Genomic DNA, 9,843 nt, shown 5'->3' with positions numbered 1-9,843 from the left:
TGCAGGGGGCAAACTTCAGTATCTGATCTTCACTGCTAGAGGGGAATATACAGATACAATATGAAAAAAAGGGGAAGAAAGTGTCCCTAACAAACCAAGATGCTATTGTGATAGAATCCAATGACAGCATGGCAGTAGAAATGACAGAAAAAGAGTTTAGAATCTGCAGGATTAGAATGATCCTTAAAGCAAAAGACAAAATAAGAGAGCAAATGCAGGCAATGCATGGCCATTCCAGTAGACAGTTAAAGGAGCAGATGCAAGAAGCAAAAGAACACTTCAATGAAGAGATAGAGATTCTGAAAAACAAACAAACAAAAAACAAACAGAAAGAATTGTAATGAAAGAAACTATAAATCAAATTAAAAAATCAAAAGAAAGCATCATCAACAGAATTCTGTCTCATGGAAGACAGAATCTCAGATGATGAAGACAAAATATTCAATCTTGAAAATAAAGTTGAACAAACTGAGAAGATGTTAAGAAGTCATGAATGGAACCTCCAAGAATTATGGGATATCATGAAAAGACCAAATTTAAGAATTATTGGGATTGAGTGAGGCACAGAGATACAAACCAAAGGCATGAACAACCTGTTCAATGAAATAATATTAGAAAATTTCCCAAACCTGAAATTGAAATGGAAAATCAAATACAAGAGGCTTACAGAACACCAGGTGCACAAAACTACAACAGATCCACACCAAGGCACATTATAATGAAAATGCCTCACATTCAAAATAAAGATAGGATTTTAAAGACTGTTAGAGGAAAGGATCAGATTACACATAAAGGGAAACCAATACGTATATCAGCAGAATTCTCAGCCCAGACTCTAAAAGCAAGAAGGGCCTGGAAAAATATATTTCAAGCTCTGAAAGAACATGGATGCCAACCAAGAATACTTTACCCAGCAAAACTAACCTTCAGATTTGACAATCAAATAAAATCTTTCCAAGATAAGCAAAAATTAAAAGAATATAAAAAATGGAAAGACTGCCCTACAGAACATTCTCAGCAAAATATTTCATGAGGATTCTTCTGTCTGTCCTACTCACTTTTTTCTATTCTCCTGGCTTTCCACTCTCTCTAACCCATGCCCTTTCTTTTCTTTTCTATTTTCCACTCATTTTCTTTCTTATCCTGCAGGGAGACACTCTGATTGCTTAATAAATTTCCTTATGTGATTTCCCGTGTCCGGCGTGGTTTTCGTGGGATTCCTTACATCTGGTGCCGTGACTTGGGATGGGCCCTTCCACTGTCGTGAGTGGAACCTCATCTAAGCCCCAATGCCCCCTGGACACGGCTCCACCTTCCATTCTGCCCGGTCACCCTGCTCTGCATTTATCACCGGACTTCAGGTTGGTAAGTACGCAGGTTTATCTGCTGGGTGGATTCCTGATTTTATGGTGGAGATCTCTCTCAGGTTTGAGGCTCATCTCGTACTCACATTCGCCCTCGAAAACCCTTATATCAGGTCCTCAACTCTTCTCGGCTTTTGCCTGGCCCCACATTGATATTTGTGTGATGACACGATCAATGTGCTGCCCCTCATCTCCAGCCCAGTACTCTGGCCTTGAGACGCCCTGCAGACTTGGCTGCATCAGTCCCCACCATGGAATCTGGGTCCTCCAATCTGGCAGATTCCATCCTGGGAACCCTTCGCCCGACCCCTGGTACTTAAAGCCATCAAAATCCGTTTGTGTAATGCACACAGCTTCCGTGAGTAAGCGGGCAGATGGAAAGGGATTCCTTATCTTCAAGTCTTTTCTTTCTCCCTTCTTGACTCTTCCTGCAGGCCCAAGTGCCTCCAAACCTAAATTAAAAGGACCTAAGCATCAAGGTTCTGCCAGAACATTTTAGCCCCTTTCAGATTCAGATCTCAGTCAAGGTTTACATTGAAATGTAAATGAAAGGCGCAGTAGGAAACCAGTTTCAAACCCAAGCGGGGGAAAAAGTGTAAAAGTGTCCATTTTAAATTTCTCCTGGGCTACCACTCAGAATACTTTTCTCCCTTTCACCTTTTCTCTCTTTCTCATTTTCTCATGCTTTAACTAATAACCATTATCACTTTTCTTCTAGGACTTTTGTTTTTCTTAAATGCTATATTTTTGAGCTCACAATTTTGATCCTACATCCCTAGGTTAATGATTTTTGATCAGTTCTTTTTATCCAACTCTAGAGTTATTTTTGAACATCCATTACATTGCAATGGAGATAAATATTACAAGGACTTTGCTTTTGTGTTAAATATAAGCGCTCATAAAAATTAAAATTTTAAAAACGAATTCAAATATTTTTAATTCACGTGATTTAATGAGGTTCAATTTAAATTGGGTAAACTAATAGAAGTAAAATGTCCTTAAAATTAACTCACAAGTCTCTAGGTGGTCAAACTAATAAAATGTTGATGTTTATAAAATGTCTAACATCAATTTTTGTAGGACTTTTCTTCAACAGGAAAGAGACGTCAAATGCTGTTGGTACACTTGTCTGATATCTTCTTTTTTCTACAATAAGATGAGTGAATTAGAGTCGACATGTATGGGATTACTCAAATGTGTTTGTTAGAGACATCTGATTAATTTATAAAGTTATTCCATGGAGTAACATACTTAAAAACATTATTCTTTGTATATTAAATGTGTTCATATTTTCCAGGTATACAAGCCTTTAAAGCAGAAAATTTATCAAGCTGCTGTTCTCCAAATTAAACTTGTCTGTAATGGTAAACCTATCATTTAATGTTCTATTATAGGACCTGCCATCAATAGGGTATGTGTAAAATGACATTTAAGAAAGAGTGTAATGCGCAGTAGCAAAAATGGACAACAGTGACTGAAATTGGGGTCTCTGATGACCTCATGGCTGTGGCATGCCTGGTGCCTGGGAGTGCTCCTGTGCAGGGGCACAAGATGCCTAACTGCTGTGGCAGTGCATTGATCTCAGCACACAGCTCCTGGGCAGGAAGGAATTCTTTTGCTAGATAACCAGTGTTTCATCAGCTCCCTTCTCTGGTTCCTGCCCACCTACAGTAACTTTGGAAACTAACATAGCACATATATAAAGATTCCTGACATAACTCTTTAGATCTGCATTTCCATCAGAGAACAGAGCTCCATCTGATCTCAGCTTAATCTTCAAAATCTGTGTTTATAAACCTTTATTTTCTAATACTCCTTTGCCCCTCACTGAAAAGCCCGTTATCTGAGATAAGGCTCTTCCTCACAACCCTGCTGCACATTACAATGGTTCCAAAGTAAGCCTGACTTTAACTCATTTAAAGTTGTGTTTAAAAGTTTGAAGTTTGTTGTAAAGATTACTGTGATCTCAAACGGGAACTCAGCCAAAATTCAAGATAGCTATTGCACAAACTGAATGTTTTACTGTTGGTGATTCCATTTTGTATTTTTCTTGTAAACTCTAATTGTTGCCTAATCAATATTTTGCAGAAGTATTGATTCAAGGGCGAACATCATAAATTAACTTGGAATAGTAAGCCATCACCTATAGGACAGATACTGTAAACCCCAATTAGATAAAAGGGAATAAATAACTGTAAAGTTATAGACATTGAAGCTAAAGCCCAGTACTGTTACTTTATGACTGGTGAGACTGACTTGCTTGATGGTTAAGATCAAACGTAGAGATTGAGATTAAATACAGAGATCAAGAAAAGTCCATATTTGGGTCTTGCCCTCAAAGTCAGCCTGAACACAGGGAACAAAAGGACTTCTCCAAGGAGTTTTGCAACTCTGGGTCACACAACCTCCTGACCAAGGAGATTGATGAGGCCACTAGAGGATGAAAAATCACTCAGTGCATCTGCTGCAGAGGAGGGTCATGGAAAAAGGGAAACATCCCTGGTGCTTTCAAGGAAAGCCACCTCATGGAGGAGACCCTTCCTAACCAATGGCACTGGTGGAGCTAAGAAGCTGCTCTTAAGTTCTCTATGAGTGACCCCTGTGGGAACTCAGCTGACTCTTTTAACAGACAGGAACAGCTCACTTTGACCAGCTTGATCTTAAACACCTAGCAAAACAGTTAAAACCAAAATATATCCATTCTTGGGCATTTAAAAGAAATAATACTTAAATGTAACTTAAGATGTACACTTGTGTTAGCCCACTAGAATAAAGACTGAAAGCTACAAAAGAGAGATTCTTAGGCAAATGTACCTGATAACTATCAAGAGAAACTGCCAGAGTCAGTAGTTTTTAGTCAGTTTAAGGCCTACAGACACAGGTAGGCTTAATTTATGTTTGCTAGTATCTCTTCTAAATGTTGTGTTTACATTCCTGATAACCTAGACAATGTTAAAGTTCTCAAATAAAGGCTTTGTCCTCTCCAGCCTTTGCTAGGCCTTGTTATGGGAACAACTTCTCAGTCCTTCCACCCCCTGGTGAGGAATTATTGACTTCTGTCATCTTTATGATATGCATTGGCATGTTCCAGATTCTGCAACATTTATATTGTATCAATCTCATTTCAGTACTCATGTCTTTTTGTTCTTCTCTCATAGAAGCACCCATCCTCAGATGCCTTTACAACCTGCTCTTCCCAACCGGACTTCTACCATGAACCCCTCAATTGCCCCGATTTCTAAAAAGGGAACTCCAACTGCTTGCCCCACGCTGCCCGCTTCCAGCTCGAAGAAGCCAGATCAGTTATCACCCCCTTTCCCTACAGTAGTGAAGGAGTTCCTAGAATTAGAAGGGTAAATGAAGTCAGAATTAGGCAGTTAGTGTAGAAATAGGGGATCAGTCAAATCAAGGAAATGAAGTCCATGAAAATGATCTACCTTTGGAAGTCTGGAAGGAGAATGGACTTTTTACATCTCACCTGCAAAACCAACCCCAGTCACTTAGGCAGGAAGGAGAGAGAAGGCTTCAAAATGAACTGGAGAGCAAAAGATTTTCTTATAAAAAAAGAAATGGGGGAATGTAATGCATAAAGCTGCTTGCCTGCCCATCAGATACAGCCATTTTGCACACCTCCCAATCACTTGCCAATTTGTGAACATCCTAGTTAGCTATTGGTTCATTAGTCAGCTTGCAAGGATCCTTCTCTGATATTGGTCCCCTGTTAGCCTGGCAGGATTCAACTGTTCTACTGTAGCTTCCCTGCTATCTTTTTTCCATTCTTCTGTCTGTCCTACTCACTCTTCTCTATCCTCCAGGCTTTCCACTCTCTCTAGCTCGTGCCCTTTCTTTTCCTTTCTGTTTTCCTCTCATTTTCTCTCTTACCCTGCAGGGAGACACTCTGATTGCTTAATAAGTTTCCTTATGTGAAAAAATAAATTTCATGAGGAGGAAGTGAAAAACAACAATACAAGTCAGCAAAGGGAGGAACTACCTTAAAGGAAAAGACAATCAAAGGACAAATAAAAAACCAAAAATAAGCCAAAATGAGCAGGAATACAAATCATATATCAATAATAACCTTGAAAGTCAATGGCCTAAATTTAATAATCAAAAGACATAGACTAGCAGATTGGATTAAAAAGAAAGACCCAACAATATGCTGCCTTCAAGAGATTCATCTCATAGAAAAAGACATCCACAGACTAAAGGTGAAAGGATGGGGAAAAACATACCATGCTCATGGACGCAGTAAAAAAAGCAGGGGGTCTCCATCCTCATATCAGATAAAATGGACTTCAAATCTAAGTTAGTCAGAAGGGATAAAGAAGGACATTTCATACTGCTTAAGGGAAGCGTAAAACAGCAAGATATAACAATTTTAATTATGCCCCAAACAATGGAACATCTATGTATATCAAACAAACCCTTATTAATTTTAAGAATCAAATAGACCAAAACAAATTAATAGTGGGGGACTTTTAACACACCACTCTCACCACTGGATAGATCCTCCAAACAAAAACTGAATAAAGAAACCATAGAACTAAATAATACAATCAATGATATAGACTTAATGGATATTTATGGAGTATTTCATCCATCATCAAGCAAATATACTTTCTTCTCAGCAACTCATGGATCCTTCTCCAAAATAGACCATATGCTATGCTACAAAGAAGCTGTTTTAAATACAAAAAAAAAAAAAAGAGATACTACCCTGTATCCTATCAGACCATAATGGAATGCAAGTAGAAAAGAATGATAAAATAACAAAGAAAAACTACTCATATACCTGGAGACTAAATAATATGCCATTGAATGATGCAAAGATAACGGAAGTCATCAGGGAAGAAATAAAAAAATTCTTAGAGGTAAATGAGTAAAATGACACAACATATCAAAATCTCTGGGACACTCTGAATGCAGTACTAAGAGGAAAGTCCATTGCATTGAGTTTATACATTAAAAAAAAAAAGTCAACAATTAAATTACCTAACATTACACCTCAAAGCCCTAGAAAAAGAAGAACAGATCAACACCAAAAATAGTAGAAGACAGGAAATAATGAAAATCAGAGCTGAAATCAGTGAAATTGAAACAAGAGAAACAATTCAGAAATTGATGAAACAAAAAGTTGGTTCTTTGAAAAGGTCAACAAAATTGATAAACCCCTAGCCACACTAACGAAGAGGAGAGAGAAAACTCAAACTCAAATTATTAGAATTTGTGATGAAAAAGGAAAGATCATTGAAGTACACCATTGAAATACATAACATAATTAAAAGCTACTTTGAAAATCTGTACTCCAACAAAATAGAAAATATTAAAGACATTGACAAATTTTTAGAGACATATGATCCTCCCAAACTGAATCATGAAGACGTTACACAATCTAAACAGATCAATTTCAAGCACTGAAATAGAAGAAGCCATCAAAAGCCTACCAACCAAGATAAGCCCAGGACCAGATGGATTCTCAGCCAAATTCTACAAGACCTTTAAAGAAGAACTGATACCAATACTCCTCAAAGTATTTAAGGAAATAGAAAAGGAGGGAACCCTTCCAAATTCATTCTATGAGGCTAGTATCACTGTGATACCAAAACCAGACAAAAACATATCAAAGAAAGAAAACTTTAGACCAATATCCCTGATGAACATAGATGCAAAAATCTTTAACAAATTACTGGCAAATCGCATACAAAAATATATTAAAAAGATAGTGCACCATGATCAAGTGGGGTTTATCCCAGGGATGCAAAGTTGTTTCAACATCCAGAAATCAATAAATGTCATTCAGCACATCAATAGACTTAAAGTTAAGAATCACATGATTATTTCAATTGATGCTGAGAAACTAATAAATGAATTCAGCAAAGTAGTAGGATATAAAATCAAGACATGTAAATCTAATGCATTTGTATTCATAGGTGATGAATCCTCTGAAAGAGAAATTAGGAAAACCACTCCATTCACAATAGCCTCAAAAAAAAAAAAAAAAAAAAAAAAAAAAAAAAACCCAAAATACTTGGGAATTCATCTAACAAAAGAGGTGAAAGACCTCTACAATGAAAACTACAGAACATTAAAGACAGAAATTAAAGAAAACCTTTGAAGATGTAAAGATCTCCCATGTTCTTGGATAGGCAGAATTAACATTGTCAAAATTGCCATTCTATCAAAGACACTGTACAGATTCAATGCAATTCCAATTAAAATCCCAATGACATTCCTCATAGAAATAGAGAAAGCAATCATGAACTTCATCTGGAAGAATAAGAGACCTCAAATAGCCAAAACAATCCTGAGTAGAAAAAGTGAAACAGGAGGTTTCACAATACCAGACATTAAACTATACTACAGAGAAATAGTAACAAAAACAGCGTGGTATTGGCACCAAAACAGACAGGGAGACCAGTGGTACAGAATAGAAGACACAGAGACAAAACCACATAAATACAGTCACCTCATACTAGACAAAGGTGCCAAAAACATACAATGGAGAAAAGATAACCTGTTTAACAAATGGTGCTGGGAAAACTGGAAATCCATATATAGTAAAATGAAATTAAACCTCTATCTCTCACCCTGCACTAAACTCAACTCAAAATGGATCAAAGACATAGGAATTAGAATAGAGACCCTGCATCTAATAGAAGACAAAGTAGGCCCGAATCTTCATCATGTTGGCTTAGGATCAGACTTCCTCAACAAGACTCCAAAAGCACAAGAAATCAAAGCAAGAATCAACAAATGGGATGGACTTAAACTAAAAATCTTTTTCTTAGCAAAGGATACAATCAAGAACATGAAGTGAGAGCCTACAGAGTGGGAGAAAATCTTTCACACACACTTCAGATAGAGCACTTATCTCCAAAATTTATAAAGAACTTACAAATTTTACACCAAAAATACAAAGAATCCAGCCAATAAATGGGCCAAGGAACTGGACAGACACTTTACAGAATAAGACACATAGGCGATTAATAAATATATGAAAAAGTGTTCAACATCTCTAGTAATTAGAAAAATGCAAATTAAAACAAAGCTAAGATTTCATCTTAGTCCAATTAGAATGGCTTTTATCAAGAAGACAAACAATACTAGATGTTGGCATGGATGTGGGGAAAAAGGCACACTTTTACATTGCTGGTGGAGTTGCAAATTGGTGCAGCCACTCTGGAAAGCAGTGTGGAGAATCCTCAGAAAACTTGGAATGGTCCCACCTTTTGACCCAGTTATCCCACTCCTCGGTTTGTACTCAAAGGAACTAAAATCAGCAAACTACAGTAACACAGCCACATCAATGTTTATAGCAGTTCAGTTCACAATAGCTAGATGGTGGAACCAACCTAGATGCCCTTCAACAGATGAATGCATAAAGAAACTCTGGTATATATACACAGTGGAATATCATTCAGTCATAGAGAAGTGTTGGTTGATGGTGGGGAATGAGAGAATAATGGGGGAACTTTAGAATGTGTAGAAGGAAATGAGAGGAAGGGGGTATGAAAAATGGTGGATTGAGACAGACAGCATTACCCTATGTACATGTATGATTACACGAACGGTATGAATCTACATAATGCACAACCATAGAAACGAAAAGTTGTACCCCATTTGTGTACAATGAATCAAAATGCAATACATAAAAAAAAAAAAAAAAAAAAAAAAGACTCATTCTGTGGCCTAAGGTGTGATCTGCCCTGGAGCGGGTCCTGTGTGTGTCTGAGAAGTGTGTTCTGGTGCCGTTGGATGCTGTGCTCTGTGTATGTCTGGGAGGATGACTGGAGGTGGCTCAAGCCTTGTGTCTCCTCACTGATTTTCTGTTTAGACGCTCTGCCCATTGTAGGTGGTGTAGTAGTGAAGTCCCCTACTATTATTGTGTGTTTTGATCAGCATTTGCACTGCTGTGATCAAAAAACCTGACAAGAACTATTAGAGGAGGCAAAGTTTATTTGGTGTTCACAGTTTCAGAGGTCTTGGTCCATCCATGGCTGACTCCATTCCTCGGGGCCCCAGGTGAGGCAGCACCTCATGGTGAAGAGGTGTGGCCATGGAAAGCAGCTCAGGACGCGGCAACACAGAAGCAGAGAGAGCTCCCCTCAGCACGACAAAATGTAGACCCCAAAGGCACACCCCCAGTGATGGGCCTCCACCAGCCACACTCTACCGCCTTCAATTAATCCTTATCTGGGGATTGATTCACAGATTGGGTTAAGGTTCTTCTGACCCAATCATTTCTCTCTAAACCTTGCATTGTCTCACACATAAGCTTTTTTTGGGGGGGGCACCTCATGTCTAAACCATAACATTGTGTTATGGTGTATCTCTCTCTCCAGATCTATTGATATTTTCTTCATATATTTATTTATTTAGGTGCTCTAATGTTGGCTACATATGTATTTATATCTGTCACTTTCTCTAGATGATCTTCTTGTCTCTTTTATAGATTTTTACTTAAAGTATTTTTGTTTTC

The sequence above is a fragment of the Sciurus vulgaris genome (genome assembly GCF_902686455.1).
Source record: "Sciurus vulgaris genome assembly, chromosome: 11".
Classification (NCBI taxonomy): Eukaryota; Metazoa; Chordata; class Mammalia; order Rodentia; family Sciuridae; genus Sciurus; species Sciurus vulgaris.
The sequence above is the reverse complement of the archived record's forward strand: the minus strand, read 5'-3'. Positions refer to the sequence as shown.